This window comes from Dermacentor andersoni, chromosome 3 (assembly GCF_023375885.2).
Source record: "Dermacentor andersoni chromosome 3, qqDerAnde1_hic_scaffold, whole genome shotgun sequence".
NCBI lineage: Eukaryota > Metazoa > Arthropoda > Arachnida > Ixodida > Ixodidae > Dermacentor > Dermacentor andersoni.
The window spans coordinates 81,196,085-81,220,740 of NC_092816.1; the positions used below are offsets into that span (position 1 = coordinate 81,196,085).

The window sequence follows — 24,656 nt, forward strand, 5'->3', positions numbered from 1 at the left end:
CTACTAAAAGCAGGAAAGTCGCCACTCGAACTGGCATCGTATCGGCCTATAGCACTTGCAAGCTGCGTCGGGAAACTCATGGAACGCATGATCCTCATGCGTCCCGAATGGTACCTAGAACACCACAAGATTTACCCTGACTCTATGGCGGGATTTCGACGAGGCCGTTCATCGATTGATAGTGTCATCGATTTAGTGTCATCTGTAGAACAGCAAAAATCTTGGAAACGATTATCAGTAGCGCTCTTTCTGGACGTGAAAGGCGCTTACGACAACGTTTCCCATCAACCCATTCTAGACGCACTTTTGACAATTGAACTAGGAGGGCGAGTATATCGATGGATCAGAAACTACTTGACACAAAGGTCCATGTTCGTACGTACGGAAGAAGGTCCGACTACCGACCACTACACATGCAGAGGAGTTCCCCAAGGTGGGGTTCTTAGCCCTATTCTTTTCAACCTCGCACTTATTGGGCTGACCGAATCCCTACCGGAAACAGTGAGTGTCTCAATCTACGCCGACATCTGCATCTGGTCATCAACGGTCACTCGTCTGCAGGTTCGCGCAAGGCTGCAGAAAGCAGCAACACAGGCATCTCACTATCTTCACACACAGGGCCTTACCATCTCAACAGAAAAATGTGCGTTAGTCGCTTTCACACGAAAACCAATGTCTCAATATCCAGTGTGCATTAATGGCCAGCCTATCCTCTACAAGAGAAATCATCGATTTTTGGGCGTCATTGTGGACCGGGACCTCCCTTGGAGCCCTCATGTTGCCCACTTGAAGAAGAAGCTCACATCTATTGTTCATGTCTTCAAGTTTATCGCCGGGAAGACATGGGGATCCTCAGTGGGCTCCATGCTACAGCTATATCGAGCACTTTTCATCGGATTGCTACGTTACAGTTCTCCCGTGCTTGCTAAAACATGCAAGTCAAATCTTCGAGAACTACAGAGCGTGCAAGCACAGGCACTACGTGTTTGCCTAGGACTTCCGCGGAGCGCCTCAACAGCAGGAACCATCATAATGGCTCGAGACCATCCGATCGCGACTTACATCAGCATCGACACGCTTAGGGCCCATGTTCGTCATGTTTCACGCATGCAATCAAGCACTCTTGCCTGTCTGCCAGAACGACGACCACAGGCGTCCTTCTCCAACGAGGTCAGCATCCATCGTGCCTGTCTACCATCGGGCTTCACACCCTCAGCACGTTCAATTTACCTCAGCTTTGTGGTGTTTACAACAACCTCAAGTGCGTCTCACGGTTCCAGGGATAAGGAAGAAGACAGACCTGCCTACCTTGGCCCTGAAGCAAGCAGCTCTGGATTGTTGGAACACCTTCTACTTTGACCGAGTCCACATCTATACGGATGGCTCTTCCACTCAGACCAGCTCCACTGGCGCAGTGGTTATACCATCACGATCAATTAGCGTCCGATACAAGATTTCTCATATGACAACATCAACCGGATCGGAGCTTGTTGCCCTCCGAGGTGCCGTTGATTACATTAACAACCAACCCGCTAATCGGTGGGCAATATTCTGCGATTCGAAGGCGGCCTTACAATGTCTTCTGTCATCTCTTCGTCGCGGGTCGTGTGAACAACTAGTGTCGGAGATACGAGAAATGCACCATCGTATGATAGCGAAAGGACACGACGTCGTGTTTCAGTGGCTGCCTGGCCATTGCGGTATCTCCGGCAACGACCTCGCTGACGAAGCTGCTAGGAAAGCACACGAAGGAGCAACCCTTGTTTCTGTACCTTTATCTCGGACCGACGCAGCCCAACACCTAAGCAAGGTAGCACACCGTATGACATTAGAGAAGTGGCACACACCTGAATTCACCCAAGAACGATTGCATTCCCTCGACCCTTCTATGCAACTGCGGCTGTTACCAGGGCTTCTGCGAAATGAAGAAACAATGCTGTGCCGCTTACGCTTGGGCGTCGCATTCACCAATGCATATACGTTTTTGATTGGAATGACTGATAGCGCCGACTGCAATGCCTGCGGTGCCGAGGAAACTATAGAACATCTACTGCGCTACTGCCCATCTTTTCAAAACGAAAGACATGACCTCTGCACAGCTCTCAATCAGCTAGATAGAACACCGTTCACCTTGAAGAAGATCTTGGGACCATGGCCTCGCATATCGCAGCTACAAAAGGCTACAAAAGCTCTGCTGCGATATCTGAAGGCAACTGGATTGAGTCAGCGTCTGTGATCCGAACTGAGTGACCGAACGATATACCCAGTAGACTTTCTCTTCTTCTTTTAATCTTTCCGTCCCCTTTTCCCTTTCCCCAGTGTAGGGTAGCCAACCGGGCTCAGTCCTGGTTAACCTCCCTACCTTTCCTTTATCCTTTGCTCTCTCTCTCTCAGGCACTAGTTCAGTATTTGAGAGAGGAACATCCTGGTGGCTGTACAGCTTTTAGTATGGATATCGAAGACCTGTATTATTCATTGCCGCATGACGGGTTGCTAAATTCCGTAAATGAGCGCATTAAAGAACAAGTGCAAGAGTCGGCTTTTATTCACAGATGCGGTATTTCCGCGGGAGCTTTTATAGAAATTCGTTCAATGTACTTGAAGTCTACGCTGACTGGATGGAGAGATGGTGTTTTTCTGTGGAAATCAGGCATTTGTATTGGCTCAAAGGTTGCCCCTATTCTCAGCGATATGTACCTGAGTAAAGTTGACAACTGCTTAGAGAAAGCCTTAGGTGATAGCGTTATCAAGATATTTCGTTACGTTGACGATTACCTGATTTTCTGCAATAAGGAAGAATTCAATTCCGCGGCTACCTCAGTAGCTGAGCAATTTAAACTTTATGGAGGAGGATTAAAGTGTACCAAGGAATTTCCTCAGCGGCGCGTAATTCACTTTCTTGACATTTCCTTGGTCTTCTAACAAAATCATGCTTGTTGGCAGTACTTCCCAAGATCTGTTGCTAAACTTTCCAAGCCGCTGCTAAACTTTTAATCCAAGCATTCCAAAGTAGTAAAAAAAACGGAATTGCCATGTCGTGGTTTAAGTCTTCTCTCACCAGATCCTGTATGCACAAAATAAGCGCTAGTTTTAATGCGCAGGTCCGGCGCCTATTAGAAGCAGGTTATCCTAGTATAGCAATGCCCACTATGGCTGAGCGCCTAAAGAAGTCAGTTTCGAGGGGGACGGACGTGATTACAGAAAGCAGTAATAGCAAAAAAAGAGTAGTGGCTATTCCGTATATTCATTCAGTTGCGCACAGGCTTAAAAAAGTTGCGAGTAGATCTGATGTTAATGTTGCTTTCACTGCTCCCAATAAGCTAGGTAAGATGTGCGCTGCCGTACAGAGGAATAAGGAGCAGGTAAAAGGCCAAAAAAGAACAGATATTTGTCCAGTGAAGCACAATAAGAACAACACTTTTACTGACTGTCGTATGGGTGCGCTTTATAAAATTTCCCTTAGCTGTGGCCAGTTCTACGTAGGACAAACGGGACGGTGTATCAATAAGAGGCTAATGGAATATAAAAGGTCGTTAACCGGTGGATCGCTTTCTAATTATTCCCTACATTGCCAAGATTGCAACTGCACGCCAGAGTTAGATGAATGCGCAAAATTGCACAGGCATAAGAATGAAGATACGCGTCTTAATTTAGAGGCATGGCCTATCTATAACGGTGGAAGTGCGTGCGTGAGTCAGCCTTCGATTACTTTACATAAGGAAGAGATTAAGTGCCTTAACAGTAATCTCTCACGTAGACTGGCACGTGTACCCGACTGACACGTGGTGTTACCATTCCTGAGCTTGCGCAGATGAGTTTTGTGTCTTCTTTCTTATTTCGCCCCTGTGCTCCCTCCAGTTGATAGTCGGCATTCGTGTTGTCCACTTCTCTACTCTTGTGTCCTGTCTGCACGCCTCACCTCTTTCTTGCGGTATGGACTATGGCACCCAAATTTCAGTGCTTCAGTTTAGGGTTCATTTGCCAGCTGATAAGCTCGGCTTGAAACGTGGCGGTGCGAAACGTGTAATATTAATGGATGCAGAATATGTGTACCATGGATGTGAAAGGCACTGGCAAACACTTCAAGGGTTAATCGTTACACATACACAAGCGTACGAAAAAAGTGGGCAGGAGGATGGCCAACACTGCAGGTGTATTGTTGATGTAGGTCCTCACTTGCGGAAATAAGCGCGCGCAAGGCGGCGCGTTTGAAAACGCATGCCGCGAAAGGCACTTTCCGGCCAAGAATTCTCTGCTGCGGCAAGATGGATCCTGCCGCAGCAGGATCCATCCCAACCTAACCAATTCATTATTTTGCGGCGCCGCGTTTCCGAAAACCCGAGCGAGCCAATCACAGGCGCCGAACTCGTCAAGTGGGTGGTGAGGTGCTGGACTGGCGAGCCCAGCAGCCGGGGAGGAACAACGACTGAAACGCACAGGAATTCTGGTGGGCTCCCGTGGAAAATCGAGAGAGGGTGACAACTCTCGCCCGCACGCCGCTCTCCGCGACCGCGAACGCGCAGTGCTGTGGTCTTGGGAAAGGGGCGCGCGTAGGCGCGCGTTCTTAAGCGAGCTGCCTTGGGCGCACTTATTTCCACAAGTGAGGACGTACCTTTATGCGCAAGTGCACCGAGGAGGATATGGGTTCCGCTACTTCGTGCTGCAAGGAGTATTTTCGGCTACTGTCATGTTCCTTTTGCCATTATTTTGTATAAGGTACGCATAGGAATTCTATGGACTTCCTATGTGGGATATGCCAACAATTCTATATAATGTTATATATGATTTCTGATATGGATTCGCTGTGAGATCTTCCCATATGGTTTTAACTATCGAAACGTGGTGTCCCCCGGCTGCCGTTTATATTCTCGCTCAAGAACTTTACCTGTGGTATATTACCAGGGGAAACACACGGTATATTTCACTGCAGTCGATAAAGTATAGAAGTTGTTGGTGTGTGTTGCCATCAAATTAGCATTGATGTACTTCTTTATCTATTTTTCTTTAAAGTAAATTTGTGCAACTAGTGCCTAAAATTTCCGTTGCAGGCTTCTCTATTTCGATTAGATAATTTGCCGATTGTTCTACGTAGTCCGGGTACCTTTCCCTAGGCTTTTATGCGTCTTTTGTAGGCAGACGGAGACAAGATGATGGACAGTGTTTCCAATTGTACTCTATATAGATTGCCCCAGAGTCCCATTATTAGAGCACAACTTCATTTTTTCGCAAATGAATGCAAGAAATTATTTATTTAAGGGTATATTAAGTACTGGAACAGCATTATTTTTACACACAATAGGACGACCTTTAGGGCGTTTGAATTGACGACGCGCTCTAATCTGGACAGCTATGGTAAATGCGCCTATAGTGCTTCAGTGAACTTTATTTTAAATATTGTGACTCAAAGCGTGCAAATCAAAAGCTGGAGGAACTCGCCCCGGGCATGTGTACAAGCCGATATTGCTCTCATAGCAATTGATAAAATTTTCGTCTACTACTTGACTAGGTGATGCTGAAATATTACGTGATGACGGTCTCTTGCTTTAGATGCGACGTGGCGAGTTAATATAGAATATCCTCGCATGTAGACAGAACAACACCTGATGCTGCCGAAGAATCTGTAGCGCATTCCGGATCCATGCGCACAGATTCCTTAGTGTCGTATTTGGAAAAGTTCTTTGTTACATAGTTTTCTTCGTAAATTTCTCGTTTCATGCTACTCCGTAATATTGCTGAAATATTTTTATTCAACATTTTCGGAGACATGCCGTTAGTAAAATATTCTCAGTTTTCAGTACCGATTTCTCAGTTCAACTGACTTTTACTGTACTGGAAAAGTTAGCGTGCTTTTTTTGCTTTGGAACAAGCCATGTTCTGTAGTCTTATTTTTCTTGGAAAAAGCGAATACAGGTTGGACTGCTGCCTCACCCATTTTCTGCCTAAAGTTTCATGCGTCCCTTCTCTCGTGTATGCTAAATACAGGCGACTTGCTTTGCGTGCACGGGAATAATGGGATCTTTTTTTCTATTTGGAGAGCATTGATATTGGTGAGCTTGATTTGGTGAGCAACGAGTGGGTGCCGCAGCATATTTCGAAGCAGATTTCATCATTGCAACGTGCGCTTCTTAAGTATCGCTGTGCCAGAGGAAAAATTAACGCGTGATTCTTTTAAAATTGCCCTTACGATCATTTCCTACTTTTCTATTGCTTTGGGTAGGTTAGGCGCTGGTGTAAAAAAAAACAAAAAAAACATGATGCGCAATTTTTTCCACAAAATGTATAACAAAAGACCGTACAAATTCCACGAACTGCGGTAATTCGTCAGATACGAACTGGTTGGCCGACCAGACGAAACTGTGAGACGTGCCATGGTCTTCAGCAAAGAACTCACCCCGCCCCCGCCCACCGAGGCCATGGTGCAACGTCGAGCCCTAAAGCAAGCCTTGTGGGCTGCCTCCAAAGAAATGCACCACAGAGCTAACACCGACCACATAGCTAAACATTCATAGGATTCAGAGTTCTCGCACGAGAACACGTTCACCTCATTCACCTAGTTCGAACTGACATAGGTATGGGTGTGAACGGGGCGACCTTCTCCTCCGACCAGGAAAACGGGGGGAAAAGCAAAAGAAAGCTCCTCGCTATAATATAGGAATGGTGCACTTCATTTCAGTGCAAATATTTTTTTTTAGATTCTGTTTGCAGTCTCACTGCGTAATTCAGTAGCGAAGAGAGTTGTTCACCGGCAAATCTGTGTCGGCCGTAGAGAGGGCTGTATATACAAGGTGACTCGTGTTATATGATCGCGCTCCTGTTATGAGCTCTTCCACAATACTGCACCAACAGCCGATGTCAACGAAGTCATGGGGATTTTTATCAAAAAGGCCGCGCTCTATAATTTCTTCACTTTTTTAAGTGAAGCTTGCATCGCCTCACTGATGTAGGCGCCAATGTTGGGGTTGCTATATGAAAAAATCGAAGCCGCGCTAAAATTAAAACTCCTTGCCGGACTGCGGATTCGAACCACGGACTTATACATTGCGAGACCACCACCCTAGCCGATTGCGCCACTGCCGTTTTTTTCATCGTATTTATTACATTAGCATTCAACAGTTTGGCATAGTCAGAGAATGGAGGGCACAATGAAAGTCACACACAGAAAACGCAGCTTTCATACTGTGGAGGGAAACGTTGGTTTCATTTGAGGAACTCGGTAAAGATAGGCACCTCACAAAAATGGGATATCAGACCGGTTGTATATCGAGTCCATCATAAACATGTTTTGGGCGCTGTGTCATCTGCTTGAAATGTACCCTTGTAGGTACAACAGTTTCGACGTTTTTGTCCACCATTTACGTTTTCCTGAAAACTGTGCATCCCCATAAAAGAAAAAAAAAAACACATTGAAAGGTGCATTATTATCAGAGGTCGGCAGCAGGCATCGTAAAGTATTGGCGTTAATTTGAAGTGTTTTTTGAAAGTCCGTTGGAGGACTTGTAAAAATAGGATGGCGTGGGTGCAGCTAACAAAACAATGTTCAATTGTCTTTGGCACATCACAAAGGCGACAGTTAACAGAAGAGACAAAAATACTCTTCTTCTAGGACCAATGTTCTTACCGGCATGATTTCACTATGAAGCTAATAAAATAATGTTTTGCAGCCAAGGGATATATGCATTTTACGAACTCACTTTAGTACATCGTGGCCTGGCCATTTAATGTATAGTCATCGGTAAAATGGAGGCGGAAATAGCATGCACAATACATGTTTGTATAACGTTTTACGTGACACAGAATGCAAGTGTTCAGTGGGAAACCGAACTAACAGGAAACTAACCGCCAAGTAAACTTCTCGCATGAACCACCACAAGCAGAAACGCGAAGAAAAATTGGAAGAAACAACCAAATGAAGTAACGCATCAACAAGTGCTACTTGCATGAATGACCGAATTATAGGATGTGAGTTATCGCGGAAAAAGAAGAGACGAGACACCATTTGCAGTCCATAAAGACGTACTAAGCCCAGCCCACCTTCACTAAAAGGCATAAATAATTTGGGAAAGGTCCAAAAATAGAAAGTCGGTGTGGGAAGAATGTCTGGCGTAGCTTTTCAGGGCAGAAACCCGTTCTTTCTAATAGTGTGCGCTTAATTTATATACGTCTAACAGCACGCCAAGATACATTGGCGGGACATCATTCCACTTAACGCCTGAAAACTCTTCGGGTATACAGAACCATGGCCAAATCATAAGCCTAAACTTTTCGAGCAGTTCATTCGTGCTCCTGACACGCTGCCAAATTCGTCTATTGTCGATAGTACCGTTTCAACACTGTATTTATCCATGCAGAAGAACGCTGTATCATCAACATAAGCTAACACCTTTATTCTTTACCCAGGATATTGGATCCATATATGTAACTCGACTTAATTACGCGTAAGCATAACAGTTCCAGGAAACGGGCGAATAGCAGTGGGGACATAGGGCATCCTTGTTTTACTGAAGAACTAATAGTAGCGGGTTCGGAGAGATAGGGAATTATAACTAAATGAGTAGTACAAGAGGTGTAGCAAAGCCTAACGCCTAGAAGCACTATTGGTTCAGCATACGTGCCCTTAAAGCGGGGTTTTATCTGCGTGGTGTAATAGACGCCGTGCAAGGTGCGGGTCAAGAACAGGCGTTCCCTCCCTCCATAGAGAGGAAAGGGTGAGATCGCCAGTTCGCTCGCCTCGCGAATGCCGTTTCGCGCCAGTTCAGGCCCGGCTGTCAGATAGGGGAGCCGCGATTGGTTTTGCAGCCTATTGACACGTGTACTTGTTTATCTTTATCGGACGACCGAATTTCACCGGCTAACAAATGTTATCGCAGATCGCAGGACGCGCCTGCATGTCCCGGAAGTTTCTGCAATGATATCGATGGTTTCAGCTACTGTCTGTCACCGAACCTTGCATAATGTGGGTGCACGTATGCGCGACGCGAATAGTGTAGAACTTTGTGGAAGACACGCGGGTCCCAGCAATTAATCAGAAACATTCGATGACTGATGTATAAAAGCCGACGCGCTTCACCAGCGGATAAGATTTTGATGATCGCCGATTGTGTTTTCCCCTGTCGCCGTCCTTTAAGTGTAGCCTGTTTTTGTGGGCACAGGTTCGCCCACTAAAAGTTACTTTCGCCTTTCACAGTATTGCCACTGTGTTCTTTATACGTCACCACCACTTGACATATTGTGGAGGTGCTTTTTGCTCATGTTCCGAACGCCCCAACAAGCCCTTATGCAAGGCCGTAACGAATAGAAAACACCAACGTAGTCCCGGACCATCGAGCAAGCCGCCGCCTACAACAACTGCCCCGGAGCTCTGACTTCTACATGAGAAAACCAAGAAGATTGTGGGCAAGACAACCCAAATGGCAGCTGCAGCATCCGCCATCGTTCTGCAACAGCCCTGGGAGCCACCGAATTTCCATGGATCATCGTCTGAAGACCCCGAAACCTCGCTGGAGACCTATGAACGGATAGCGATTTTCAACAACTGGGACGTCGACGACAAACTGCGGCAAGTACACTTCGCCTGAAAAGATGCCGCCAGAACGGGATTTGAGAACCGGGAGTCAACCTTAACAACATGGGATATGTTTCACAGCGCCTTCCTGCGCAGCTTTACGAGCGTCGTGCGCAAGGAAAGGGCCGAAGCTATGATGGAAGCCCGAGTGCAGCTACCTAGCGGGAGCGTTGCCACCCTTACAGAAGAAATGAGCCGTCTGTTCCACCACGCTGACCAGGCTATGCCCGAAGAGAAGAAAGTCCGCCTACTCATGCGTGGTTGAAGGATGAACTTTTCGGTGGGATGATAGGAAGCATATCGGAGACCATCGAAGAGTTTCTTCGCGAGGCCACTAGCATAGAGAAGACACTCGAAATGGGGAACCGGCAATTCAACCGCCGCACGAACTCTACAAACTGCGCATAATTTCAATAACTGGCCACCGACGATCTGCGCGAGACTATAAGTGTGGCCTTACGGGAAGAGCTGCAAAAGTTGTACCCAAGGTCGCAGCCTCAGGTGGCCTCAATCGCCGAAATCATTAAAGAAGAGGTCCAGCGATCGCTTGGAATTCCTGAGGTGCAACCGCAATGACTGAAGCCCCAGCCGGATGCAATGACCTACGTCGCCGTCGCCAGCCGTCAAGGTCCCCCTCCGCGACCGCGCCAGGGCCCTGTAACGCCGCAGTGCCGGCGTCCGCCGCCAACGCCGCCAGCACGCCCACCCGCCACAGAGCGCAGCTACGCGAGGAAGACGGACATTTGGCGCGCCCCCGACCACAGCCCGCTTTTCTACCATTGCGGGGAAGCAGGCCACGCCTACCGCCGAAGTCCTTACCGCGAGATGGGACTGCGAGGGTTCGCTATCAATGCACCACGCCCACAGCAAGGTGAACGCCCACGTAACATCGCCGATTATTTGGCCACCACTCAGTGGAGCCCTCAACGAGCTTCCAGTTCAGCACCAGCAGGCCGCTACCTGTCGCTGATGCGCCGACCGTACACTAGCCCTGCCTATGGCTGGTCAGTCAGCCCATATCCGGAAACTAAAAACAGCAACCGATGGAGGTTTGGTTGCTGTTCCTCGAAAGGACAAAGATCCTCCGCCGACGACGACGGCGCTGAAGACACTATGTAAACGACATAACGACACGCCGCCATCCCGACGAAACCTGAAAGCAAAGAACGCACCGACCAACAACCTAACGACGTGACGTAGCAGCCACACGTCAGCGCGATGCAGCCGTGATCAGACTCCAAGCACTAACTGAAACGCAAGACAAAGAACCACCGGTCCCGACGTGCTTCTCGACGGCCATGTAGTCACCGCCTTAGTGGACACAGGAGCCGACTACTCCGTCATGAATGGACCCATCGCCACCCAGTTGAAGAAGGCTAAGACTGCATAGGAAGGCCCCCAAATTCGGACCGCTTGAGGACACCTAATAACGCCGATTAGCGTCTGCAACGCAAGAATTAAAGTTCAAGACCGGACCTACCCTGCCACTTTCGTTACCTCGAACAGTGTTCACGAGACGTTATTCTCGGCATGGATTTCCTGAAGCAACACAGCGCAATCATCGACCTGAAATAGAAGTCGATGACGCTGTCGGAAGATGAAGCGATACCGGCAGAGAGCTGTCGTAGTCACCAAGCTTTGAGTGTACTCCAAGATCAGGTCAGCATCCCGCCCCGCTCCAGCAGTGTGATTTGCATCAGCGCCAAAACACTTGCAGAAGTAGAAGGCGTTATCCAGGAAATTCTGGACACCAGCAGCGCGTTTGTCTCCTCGAATTTTGCTGCATCTATTCCGACGACTGCAGTTTGCGAACCAGGCTTCGACATAAATCCAAGTCTCCCCATTATTAAGCAGCAAATGCTCAGAAGTCCACTCGGACGATACAAAGGCTGCTTGTCGACGTAATCTAGAATTCGACAACCACCAGTTGCAAAGTGCAGCATAATAACCGAAGAGTGCGCTCGACCACTCTGCCAGAGCCGTTATCGAGTTTAGACGCGAGAACCTGAAACTATAAGACAAGTCGACGAAGTGCTGTGCTACGACATCATCCAGCCATCGAAATTCCCGTGGGCATCTCCAGTTGTCTTGGTGAAGAAAAAGGACGGAAGCCATAGTTTCTGCGTCGATTGTTGTCGACTGAACAAGATCACTAAGAGGGACGTATACCCCATCCTACGAAAAGACGACGCATCGAAACGGCTCTGCTACGCTAAATACTTCTCATCGATGGATCTTGAGTATGGCAACTGGCAAATAGAAGTCGACGAGAGAGATCGCGAAAAGAACGCATTCATCACGCCAGACGGCCCCTCGCATGTAAAAGTCATGCCATTCATACTGTGCTCAGCGCCTGCAACCTTAGGCGGATTACGACAGTACTAGAGGACATCAAGTCATCAGGGCTCACTCTGAAGCCGGAAAAGTGTCGCTTCGCTTACGACAAACTTCTGTTCCTGTTCCATCAGCAAATCTGGAGTCTGCCCGGACCCACAGAAGACCGCCGCCACCGACAAGTTCCAGCAGCCCACCGACAAGAAGGTAGTGCGTAGATTCCATTGCATGCGTGCCAACTACATGTGCTTTGTCAAGGACTTTTCACGCATCGCTGAGCCGTTGGCACATCTAACGAAATGTGATGTCAAGTTCAAATGGGAAACGACACAGCCCGACACATTTGAAGAACTCATACGATGGATGCAGTCGCCTCCGGTACTTGCGCACTCTGGTGAGTACGGCGATACAGAAATCCATACTGACACCAGTAGCCTAGGCCTCGGTGCCGTTCTAGTCCAGAGGAAGAAACGGACCTGAACGGGTGATAGCTTACGCTAGCTGGTCGCTGTGAAAAGCGGAAGACAATTATTCCACGACCGAATAGGAATGGCTCGCCATCGTTTGACCTACAGCTAAATTTCGCCTCTACATCTATAGGAGGCCATTCCAAGTCGTCAACGACCATTTCGCGTTGTGTTAGCGAGCGAATTTAACGAATCCTTTAGGATGGCTGGCGCGGTGGACCCTAAGACTACAAGAATACGACATCACTGCAACCTACAAGTTCGGAAGAAAACACTCCGATGCCGATTGCCTATCACGCGCCCCCATTGACCCGCTGCCGCCAGATGACCAGCGTACCGACGCCTTCCTTGGAATAATAAGCACGGAAGGCTTCGCTGAACAGCATCGAGCAGACCCGGAGATAAAAAGCCTCGTCGAGTATTTGAAAGGGCTACACCGACATTGTCCCTAAGGCACTAACGTGTCGATTGTCTTTGTTCTCGCTTCAAAACAACCTGCTCGTAAAGAACTTCTTACCAGTCTGCGCGAAAAACCTTCTTGTTGTTCCCTCAGCGCTGCGTCCAGAAGTGCTACACGCTTTACATAACGTGCTGACCGCTGGGCACCTCGGATTCTCCCGGACGTTATCAAGGATACAGGAAAAGTATTCCTCGCAGCGCATGAACGCCGACGTCATCCGTTACGTCAAGAGATGCCGAGACTGTCAGCGACGCAACACTCCACCGACAAGGCCAGCGGGATTGCTACAGCCGATCGAGCATCCTTGCCGACCATTTCAGCAGATCGGGATGGGCGTATTGGTGCACTTTCCGACGTCAACAACCGGAAATAAGTGGATCGCGTAGCGACGGACTACCTAAAGCGCTTCGCTGAAACGAAAGCTCTGCCGAAAGGTAGCGCAGCCGAAGTGGCGAAATTCATCGAGAACATCCTGCTGTGACATGGTGCCCCAGGAGTCGTTATCACATACAGAGGAACGGCCTTCACAGCGGAGCTCACACAAGCCATTCTGCAGTGCAGTCAGACAAGGCACATGAGGACAACTGCCTACCACTCACAGACGAATGGTCTTACGAAGCGCCTGAATAAGACCCTCGCCGACATGTTAGCAACGTACGTCGACGTCGAACACAAGACCTGGGATGCCATTCTGCCGTACGTAACTTTCGCTTACAACACGGCGGCGGAAGAAACAAAACAGATCACGCCATTCAAGCTGGTTTGCGACAGGAAGCCGAAGCCGACTCTTGACGCCATGCTGCTGCACGTCACCGACGAAAAGAATTTTGATTTTGCCACCTATCTCAAGCGAGCTGAAGAATCCCAACAGCTCGCCCGCCTATTGATCAAGAACCAGCAGTGTACCGACAGCCGACGATGCAAACCTCCGGCGACGCTACGTCGAGTAGCTGCCGGGCGAACGTGTTTGGATTTGCACCCCGATACGCCGACGAGAAGGTGCAGTGGTGGCGTAGAGGTAGAGCATCCGGCTCTCGTGCAAGAGGACCGTGGTTTGAACCCCGGTGCCGCGCAATTTTTCACCAGAATAAAGAAATCAAATCCGCGTGTTGATAACATTGCATAAACAGGCCTGGAGTGCTGTCTCATCCCGGTGACCAAAACCGGTAACGCACTCCCTCACCATAGAAAGATTGGCCACCCTGGTGCAGAACTTGGCCACAACCTCCTGCATGAATACAACAATCAAACCCCGGCCCTAGGTCCGCAGCAGCTGCGAAGCAACTCACCACGGCGGCGGTCACACCTGTGACGCAGCAGAGGGTGCGAAGAATCTCTGGGTCCGGACAGGCCGCCATTTGCACGCTAGAACCTTATCTAGTGAGGCGAGTCTAGAAGTACTGTTAGAGGAATGAGCGGGCAGTAAATGGGGCTCAGTGAAGTTAGGAGGACAAAGCAAGCATATACAGTGCTAAAAAGCCGGCACGTCCTGTGCTACCCGGGTTTAGCGGAGAGACGAGCAGCCGGAGTCCTGATTAATAAGGATATAGCTGGTAACATACAGCAATTCTATAGGATTAACCAAAGGGTGGCAGGTCTTGTTGTGAAACTTAACAAGAGGTGCAAATTTAAGGTCGTGCAGGTCTACGGCCCTACATCCAGTTATGATGACCAGGCAGTCGAATGCTTCTATGAAGTCGTGCAATCGGCGATGGGTAACGTCAAAACAAAATACGCTATACTGATGGGCGACTTGAATGCCAAGGGAGGTAAGAAGCAGGCTCGAGACAAGTCAGCGGGAATATGGCATAAGCTCTAGGATTAGCAGGGGCGAGTTATTAGTGGAGTTTGCAGAACAGACTAATATGCGGATAAGAAATACCTTCTTCCGCAAGCGGGATAGCCGAAAGTGGACAAGGAGGAGCCCGAATGGCGAGACTAGAAATGAAATAGGCTTTATACTCTGCGCTAACGCTGGCATCAGACGAGATGTGGAAGTGCTCAGCAAGGTGCGCTGCAGTGACCACGGGATGGTAAGAACTCGAATTAGCCTAGACTTGAGGAGGGAACGGAAGAAACTGATACACAAGAAACCGATCAATGAGTTAGCGGTAAGATGGAAAATAGAGGAATTCCTATTCAAGCTACAAAACAGGTATTCGGCTTTAAATCAGGAAGAGGAACTTAGTGTTGAAGCAATGAACGATAATCTTATGGGTATCATTAAGGAGTGTGCAAAAGAAGTCGGTGGTAACTCCGTTAGAGAGGATACCAGTAGGCTATCACAGGAGACGAAAGATCTGATCATGAAACGCCAATGTATGAAAGTCTCTAACCCTATAGCTAGACTAGAACTGACAGAATCTTAATCTGACAGAAGTTAATCAACAAGTGCAAGACAGCTGACATAAGGAAGTAAAATATGGATAGAATTGAACATACTCTAAGGAACGGAGGAAGCCTAAAAGCAGTGAAGAAGAAATTAGGAATAGGCAAGAATCAGGTGTATGCGTTAAGAGACAAAGCCGGCAATATCTCTACTAATATGGATGACATAGTTCATGTGGCTGAGGAGTTCTATAGAGATTCATAGAGTACCAGTGTCACCCACGACAATAATAGAAGAGGGAATGGTCTAGATGAATTTGAAATCCCACAAGTAACGCTGGAAGAAGTAAAGAAAGCCTTGGGAGCTATGTATATTTGGAAGGCAGCTGGGGAGGATCAGGTAACAGCAGATTTGTTGAAGGATGGTGAAGAGATTGTTCTAGAAAAACTGGCCACCCTGTACACGCAATGCCTCATGACATGGAGCGTACCGCAATCTTAGAAGGACGCTAACATAATCCTAATCCATAAGAAAGGGGACGCCGAAGACGAAAAATTATAGGCCGATCAGCTTACTGTCCGTTGCCTACAAAGTATTTACGAAGGTAATCGCTAATGGAATCAGGAACACCTTAGACGTCTGTCAACCAAAGGACCAGGCAGGATTCCGTAAACGCTACTGAACTATTGATCACATTCACACTATCACTCAGATGATAGAGAAATTTGCGGAATATAACCAACCCATATATACATAGCTTTCATTGATTACGAGAAAGCGTTTACGCTTTCGTGATTACGAGAATTCGCTGATTATATATCCTTGCTTAGTAACTCAGGCGACCAATTGCAATGCATGCTCACTGACCTGGAGAGGCAAAGCGGAAGGTTGGGTCTAAAACTTATTCTGCAGAAAACTAAAGTAATGTTTAACGTTCTCGGAAGAGAACAGCAGTTTACGATAGGTAGCGAGGCACTGGAAGTGGTAAAGAAGTACATTGTCATAGGGCAGGTAGTGGCGACGGATCCTGATCATGAGACTGAAATAATCAGAAAAATAAGAATGGGCTGAGGTGCGTTTGGCAGGCATTCTCAGATAATGAACAGCTGATTGACATTATCCCTCAGGAGAAAACTGGGTAACAGCTGTGTCTTAGAACGACAGAAAGCTGAACTAGTTGGTAAGGATTCATTGTTGAAAAAAGAGGCGAGGCGTCCTGTGTCTTGTCTGCACGCCTTGCCTCTTTTTTGCATAGCTATGTCTTACCAGTACTCACTTACGCGGCAGAAACCTAGAGGCTCACGAAAAGGGTTCTAGTTAAATTGAGGACGACGCAATGAGCTATGGAAAGAAGAATGATGGGTATAACGTTAAGAGATAAAAAAAGAGCAGATTGGGTGAGGGAACAAACGCGAGTTAATGACATCTTAGTTGAAATCAAGAAGAAATGGGCACGACATGTAATGATGAGGGAAGATAACCGATGGTCATTAAGGGTTACGGACTGGATTCCAAAGAAAGGGAAGCGTAGCAGGGGGCGTCAGAAAGTTAGGTGGGCGGATGAGATTAAGCAGTTTGCAGGGACAACGTGACCGCAATCAGTACATGACCGGCGTACTTGGAGAAGTATGGGAGAGGCCCTGTCCCTACAGTGGACGTAACCAGGCTGATTATGATGATGATTTTCGTCCACTTGGGGGCAGAGGTGACGTAATTAATGTGATTCGTAAGGAACGCGTGGTACACGCGCAGAAAGTTATCTTCGCAAAGACCCTTCCTGCGCCCCGAGACTCTGTGGATGAGTCTGATCATGTTTTCGGTTGTGGCGGTTAAATATTTGATCCTGTGTCCGTGGCATCCGGTGGCCTCAACTAGGAGCCCAAGATTGCGTGTGTGGTTGACTCGCGGAATCTATTGTCCGTGTCTTGTTTGTAGTGCGATCGGAAGTTCGTCTAGAGGAGTTAGGTAGCAGACTCCTTGGCAAGACTTGCAAAATAGTAAGAGTTCCGATTTCTTGGAGGATAGTTTCATTCCTGTGTCTAGTAGGTAATCTACCGTGGCATCTATGACAGACTGCAATGCCTGCTCCAAGCCTGCCAGGGAGGCTCCCGGGCTCCAGATGGTGATGTCATCTGCGTGTAGAGCGTACTTTACGTTCCGGATGTCTCGTAGTTTGTCTGCGAGTCCCTTCAGCACTATGTTAAATAGTAATGTAGAGATGACAGCACGCAAAGGTTGAACGTTCGAATGCAGAAAATGTTGAGAAAGAGTGCACCCGCCAAAAGAAATCCGGTACCCACAGAATCCGTGTAACTTGCTGCTTTCGTTGGTACGCAATTCACTTCGAGTTGGGGTGAATAACTTCGTGAAATCATTGATAATATCGGGATCCGATGTTTTTGCGTCCGCACTAGCCGGCGCCCCACTACAGCTCCCCCCCCCCCCCCTTCCGACACAAGAAAACATTATTGATGGCGCCATTACCGAGAAACATGCACCCCACGCACAACGAAGAACGCAGGGAGCACAGAGCTAAAACCATAACAAGAAGACTGAAAGGCCGAAGAGTGTATGAGGCAGCCAACGTCGACGCAGCGTGTGGTAGGCATGGGGCTGAAGTGTCGGCTGTCGTAGACGGTCACGGAATACCCAAATTCACGGCTTTGTCACGCACTATAAATGCATACGGCTGAAGGACTCGCAATAGTACTCTCTTGCACTGGTACACAAGCGAACATAATCATTAGCGATAGTAGAGCAGCTATTTGGAATTTTTGAAAAGGAAAAATATCTGAGGAAACTAGAAGCGTACTCCTCAGTAACCCAATTAAAAGAAAAACGTCCATTATATGGATACTCGCGCCGAATCTGTCCAAGGCAATGATGCTGCACATGAGCTGGCCCGAGCTCTCTACCACCGGGCGGCTGCGGAACAGCCTGAATGAGGGGAAATGAAAGATAGTGTAATCAGATGTCATGAAATCATTGAAAATTGCAAACTCGAAAGGAGAAACCTCTCACCTACCGACTGGTCTCTCTCCTACAACGAGAGCGTATATGGAGGCGATAGCAGGCGGGTAATTACACCTGGCCATTTTGTGTATATCTTACGCAGACAGGGAAAGAAAATGACGCTAAAAGGAAAGATTGCGGCGAGAGGGGCAAGCTATACCACATAATCTGGGAATGTACTGGTTCTCCAGGGATCAGCCAAACAACCGATAGTGGATAAGCCCAGGTGGTCTGGCTGCGGAGCGAAGGCCCTAACATCCAGCAGCCAGCATCCGCCTTGCGGCTGAGGCCGTGAACAAGCAACTTAATTTATCCTTAGTCTGCGGGGCAGACCCTGATACCCCTTGGCGTGCGTGCCTGGGCAGTGTCCAGACAGCACCTTTTTGCTGGAAATAAAAGTCCTTCATTCATTCAAACCGGGTCCTGGTGCAGGCGCGTAGGGGGAAAGTGACGGGGGGCTACGGCGACCTACGTGATCGCTTACGGCTGAGGCTGCGGAGATTGAGGTAGTCCGAGTGATTGTGAAAGCTCCTCGAGTACGGCGTAGGCAGTCGAAGGCACCTGAGGCTGTCATGAAGAGAACAGCTTCAGAAGCTCCTCCCGCACGACCACTCTCATAGACTCGCGCAGATCATCGCTTGCCAGTGATTGAACACCGGCGTAGTTTGTTGAGTTCATGTGGAGGGTGCATTGCTGGTTCCTCATTTCCAGTGTCTTATACATGCTCGTGGCCTCGCGAAGAAACTTGTCGACGATCTTCGGTGGGCTTCGTATTATTACAGCAAAAATTGCTCCTTCACACCACGCATGAGTGGGTGAACTTTTTTCTTCTCAGACATTTCCGGGTCAGCCTGGTGCAACAGACTGCTTGTCTTCGTGAAGATGGTGACGTCTCCTTATGAATTTGCACTCGGGCTTCAAGCAGAGCTTCGTACTTTCCCTTACCCACGACACTCGTAAATGTCTGCAAGCAGTTATCACGGAACAGGTCCCACGTTGTCGAAGTCATCTCTAGTCCTCAAACGGCCTTTTAGCGGCGTGTTCTAATGTTAAGTATACGCGCCGCAGCTTGTCGTCAGAGCTCCAGTTGTTGAACGTGGCGATCGATTCTGTCGCAAGTCTCGAGCCAGGATTCTCTGTCATCAGTCGATGATCCATGAAAGGTTGGTTGGTCCCGAGGTTGTTGTAGCACAATGGCGGGCGCTGGGGCAGTCATTGGGGTTGTCATGTCTACGATCTTCTTCGACGTCTCAGACAGACGTCCGGGCACCGGGGACAGCTGTTGCCGTCGGCGGCTCGCCCGATGATACGGGACGCCGTTGGTGTTGTCTTTGCGGTCCGGGCTTAGATCACGGCTTCTTGGCCGCGTCCGGCGCATGAACGAGTCAGCACTTCCACCAGATGTCACGTGGTAGTGACGGTAAAGAAAGCACCAAACTATGTATGGCGAAAGTAGTGTTTTATTGGGTGAACCTGTCTACTCAAAAAACAGGCTACAATCGGAGCGTAACGACAGCGGCGAAAACAGCCGGGGATCATCGAAAACATGATCAACTGGTCAAGCGCATCGGCAACAGTCGTGGAGCCTTCCAGAGTAATAGTTAGGGCCCGCTTCTCTTGCAGAAAGTTTTACACCTTTCGCCGTCCTTTAGTTGGACCTGAAGATATAATGCTTTGCCGCAAGTCAACTCAACATCCTCAGCCATGTGGTATCCAAAGGCGGTATCACTCATGACGCCACTAAGCTCCGTGCATTTTATGATTTTTGGAAACTTTCCTCCATAAAAGAACTTTGCAGTTTCCTCTACCTCAATCGTATTTTTGCCTCCGTCACCACTCCCTTGAATCAGCTTCTACAGAGTACTCGTCTCCTAATTGTGACAATATCTTCCAAGAGTTGAGTCGTATGATAACCTCGCCGTCGATACTGCGCCACTTCAACCCTACTTCTCCCGCCGGAATACACACCGACGCCAGCGGTGTTGTATTTGGAAACATGCTCGCTCAGTGGAAATCTGGCTTTGACGAGTACGTTGTTGCACACGCAAACCACACCCTGACCAAAGCTGCGGTGAATTATTCCGTGACGGAAAAAGAATGTTTCGCCATCATCTGGGTAATAGGTAAATTTAGTTTGCCTTCATGGCCGTACCTTCCACGTAGTTCAAGACTACCATGAGCTTTGTTGGCTGTCTACGTTGAAGAACCCCTCAGGCCGGCTAGCTCGCTCGATTTTGTGGTTGCATGATTTCTACAGGCGTGTTGTCTACAGCTCTGGCCGCTGCCACACCGATGCCGACGCGCTCTCCCGTTCACCCCTGTCAACCAAATACGCTGGCTGCCTAATGGTTATTGATGAAGTATCTTCGTTCGCAGTAGGCTGCAACATGTCTTTGGAGCAATGCAAGGATGCCTAGATTACCTCTCTTTTCCGCTTCGTCTCAACGCTATCGACCCTTCTTCCACCTTTTGGAGCTTTGCGCCGTCTAGCTTCTCACAGCGAAATGGCGGATGACCATCTCGATCACAGGAGCTACCTGTGTGATTGCCGCCAGTCACTGTTGGTCATGCCTCGACATCTTCGTGGTAAAATATTTTGCCTGCCACGCTGACACACATTCTGCGTATGCGTCTTCTAATTGTATGCCCGACTTCGCTCCAGGCTTTATTAGTGTTAAATGTACATATTTTTGTGCAAATGCATTCTATTGGGCCCTCAGTGTCAATGCCGCTACGTTGCTGCAAAGTATGTTCTTGGTCCACTCCTGCCAAATTCGTTTCCTGCCAGGCCCTGGGATCGCATAGGAATTGACTTGTACAGGGCGCTTCCGAACACTCCTTCGGCAAAGCGCTGGATAGTCGTCGCTATCGATAATTCAACACAATACGTAGAAGTATCTGCTATGCATGTTGAACGTCCCGTAATATAGCATCCTTCCTCGTCCGAAACTTCTTTGTTCATCACGGCGCCCCTGGCAAACTTTCGAGCGATAAAGGAAGGTTGTTCCTCTCTGAATTTTTAAACTAGATCCTTGTTGAATGTCGCATATTTCATCACACAACCATTGCCTACCATCTTCTAACAAACAGTTTGAGGGCAAGGTTTAACCGAACGCTTGGCGTCGTGCTCTCCGAATACTTTATTTCTAATCACACTGATTAGGACCCTGCCATTCATGTTGCTGTGGTGGTCGCGAAGTCGCGAACCCGTCAACGTAAAGCGCCTGCAACTGTAACACGAGCCAGTGATACAATGTTCACCGTGAGACTTCAGAATAGCTCGGTTTCCGATGGGGGGGATTGTAGTTAAGACACTGCAGCGATATCGCCAGTCGCCCGGCAGGCTCGGGCTCGAGAGCGGCTTGGCAGTTCCAGTTGGGACGCTGCCAACACTGCCTGCTGCTCTCTTTCTGTACTTTCTTCGCATTAGAGTATATACATATATATATATATATATATATATATATATATATATATATATATATATATATATATATATATATATATATATATATATATATATATATATATGTGTGTGTGTGTGTGTGTGTGTGTGTGTGTGTGTGTGCGCCCTGCCCTTAAGCTTATGAAAGCTCTCGGGGGAACGTTTGGACGACTGTATTTTAGTTAGCTATTGTACATATCACAGTAATATGGGGGCATGTTCTGACAAAATATGGAAGTGTGCGCTAGTTCAGGCATTTTAGACGAAAGTCTCGCTGTGAAGCGGGTTGGATAAGGATTTTCTCATTTTTGGTGCCCGTTGCTACAAAAACTGTTCAAGTTCTCGACAGCGTTGTAGAATAATATAACATCGCTCATACCTGTGTTATGTTTGAGAACACAGCACTGGAAAAATGCGAAATCCTCCGGAATAGATTCAGTTATGCTGTTCTGGGAGGAATTTCGTTTCGCCATGCCCTTGGTGAGTTGGCCCATGGTGGCTGCTGCAACGCTGGTCAATGGCATTGGACATCTTGAATCGCCCGGCTGCAAAAAAGTAAACCAATACCGGCGTGTAAAATCGACTTTGTAGAATTGTTTAAAGAACACATATATTTCCTTTGTTGAATAACGTAAAGATGTTCGTGATCCTATATTCTCACCTTCTCTTACTAAACCTTTATTCTAACATATTTTACAAGCAACATTTCAGTGACTTTTCATTGAAGTGCCTTTCTTCCTAAATGTCTCATTTCAGCACTCATTTCATTCTTGGAAGGGATGGCAGAGCGTCGCTGTTTGTGGTGCCACGGAACGTTCCCACTTCTAACCTTGAACGTTTTCTGGACACTACCCCATAGAGGACATTCAAGAGTTCAATCCCGTATATGACAACATTGTCATGGTATATCATCAGTACGAATTATTGCAGTAAGATATATTGAAATTAATTCTGCAATACGGTGTTGCAAGAAAATTGACGAGGTTATAGAGCGGGGCATACTTAATTAGACCCTAAAAGACTTTACCGACTATGGCTGGTGCTGTCGTATTGACGAATAGCTCATAAGCGGAGGGCAATCATACAAAACGAATCACCGTTTACACATAACCAACTCTACGACCGATAAAGGTTTGTCGGTAACTATGTCTTTCCGTCTCTGAATTACGCTTTGAGAGTACCAACACTAATTAAATATCCTTACTGCAGGGAATTATGCCATCACTTAAAAAGCGAGAAATTTTTTTCTCCCGTTTTCTTGGCTGGAGTAGTCGGCCCCACTCGCACCCATATTTAAGCGAATTCCACGTAGGTTTTTCATTTGCACGTGTTGCCGTGCGATAGCTTTGTATTGCAGGCAGCTTTAGGTGATGTATTCGGTTCTATTATTTCTCTGGCACCTTTCTCCGTAGGCAGCCTACAAGGTTTGCATTAGGGCTCGAGATTTCACCATGGCCTTGGCAGTGGCGAGCCGCGTGAGTTCGTCGCTGAAGAATGCGTCTTACCATTTCGTCTCACCGGTTCAGCAGGTTAGCTCTGACCGACTACCACTGTTCGTGGAATTTGTATGGTGCATTTTAAACACCGCATAAAATGTACAACGCACTGTAAAAAAATATCACCTCTGCGACACGCTGCTATTGCGAAAAAAGAGTACGACATTATTTTTGGTGAACTTTATCTAAATTCACGCGGTACTTCTTTCCTCTCCCACAGCGACCGTTAAGAAACACATGTTCCGACAATGAAGCCTTCTTGGAAATACGCTGCGTCGCCCGCTCGTCGCCCTCTCAATGCTCAGCACACAGAAAAAAAAGATAACATTATTCAGGCTGTCGCAGCGACGTCACCGCCGACGCAAAGCAAGTCGTCTGTATTTTGCACAGAAAGAAAAAAGGAGGGACGCACGAAATTTTTTGGAGAAAATGGTGTATGCAGCAGGTCATGGTGTATTTGTCTTTTTTACGAAAAACAAGACAATAGCGCTTGGCTTCTCTTTTAAATGAAAGCCTTCGAACTTTTGCAGTACATTGAATATGCAGATGAAGTGAGCAATTGGTAATGAACAATGGCAACTCTTTACGAACTACATGTCTACGTAAAAGTGGAAAAGAATATTTTCATGAATATTGATTAGCAGCATAAAATAAAAGTAGGAAGCAAATTGTGCATCAAAGTAGTTTTCTGCTTAGAACGCCAAGAAATATGTGCCCATGGACCCCGAATTCGCTACGAAATCTTCAGCAGCATCTCTTTTTTCTTTTTGCTCTGCCTACATGCCAATATATTTTAAAATAACTTGCCGCGTTGCCTGTAAACCAAGCAAGAGACCGTCACGGCCTCATATTTGAGCCTCACTAGTTAAAAATAAACCAAAAGAAGGCTACGAACGGCTGAGAAAGCAAAGTCAGTTTGAACACATGCTGGCGGCAAATACCTATGGCACCTGATAAGCATTCACAATTTTTGAGATGAAGAGTCGCGCTCTGAAGACAGCTGTTCAGATGAGAGTGCGCCGCTAATTCAAACGTCCTACAAGTAGTGCTGTTGTATGTATAAATAATTTTGCTATATTCATTTGCAATAACTGCCTGATGCCTACCTTTCTCCGAATACTCGTTTAAAACGTAATACTGAATGCGCCTATAAATAATCAAAGTTATTGAATTAATTTGCAAAGGAAAGCAGTAGTACTCAAATAACTAGATTCTAGGGCAATATATACAAAATATCATTTAAGAAAGATTCTCCCTAATTTTGTCGACGTCTGCCTACAACATACCAAAGAAGGCTGCGCAAAGGCAAACAGGAAACATTGAAGTTTGAAACTCAGGCGTAGTTTTGGGGGTTGCTGGTAGGCTCGCGAAGAAACTCGTTGACGCTCACCGGTGGGCTTCGTATCATTCCGGCAAAATGTTGCTCCTTCACACCACGCATGAGTACGCGGACTTTCTTCTCAGACGTGTCCGGATCGGCGTGGCTCATTAGGATTAGATCATGATGGTCTCATTAGGAGTTTGCACTCGGGCTTCTAGGGGAACGTCGTC

At 47.5% G+C, this 24,656-nt stretch overlaps 1 long non-coding RNA gene across 1 annotated transcript in view; it reads left to right on the top strand.

Annotated features, from left to right (window-relative positions):
* The window catches only part of LOC140216367 (uncharacterized), a 42,459-nt gene extending 19,926 nt beyond the window's left edge, over positions 1-22,533 (top strand). Inside the window, exons 2-3 of the long non-coding RNA XR_011893018.1 lie at positions 17,199-17,274; positions 22,366-22,533. This is a non-coding gene — a long non-coding RNA (uncharacterized lncRNA). The remainder of the gene's footprint in view (positions 1-17,198; positions 17,275-22,365) is intronic.
* Positions 22,534-24,656: the final 2,123 nt, after the last annotated feature.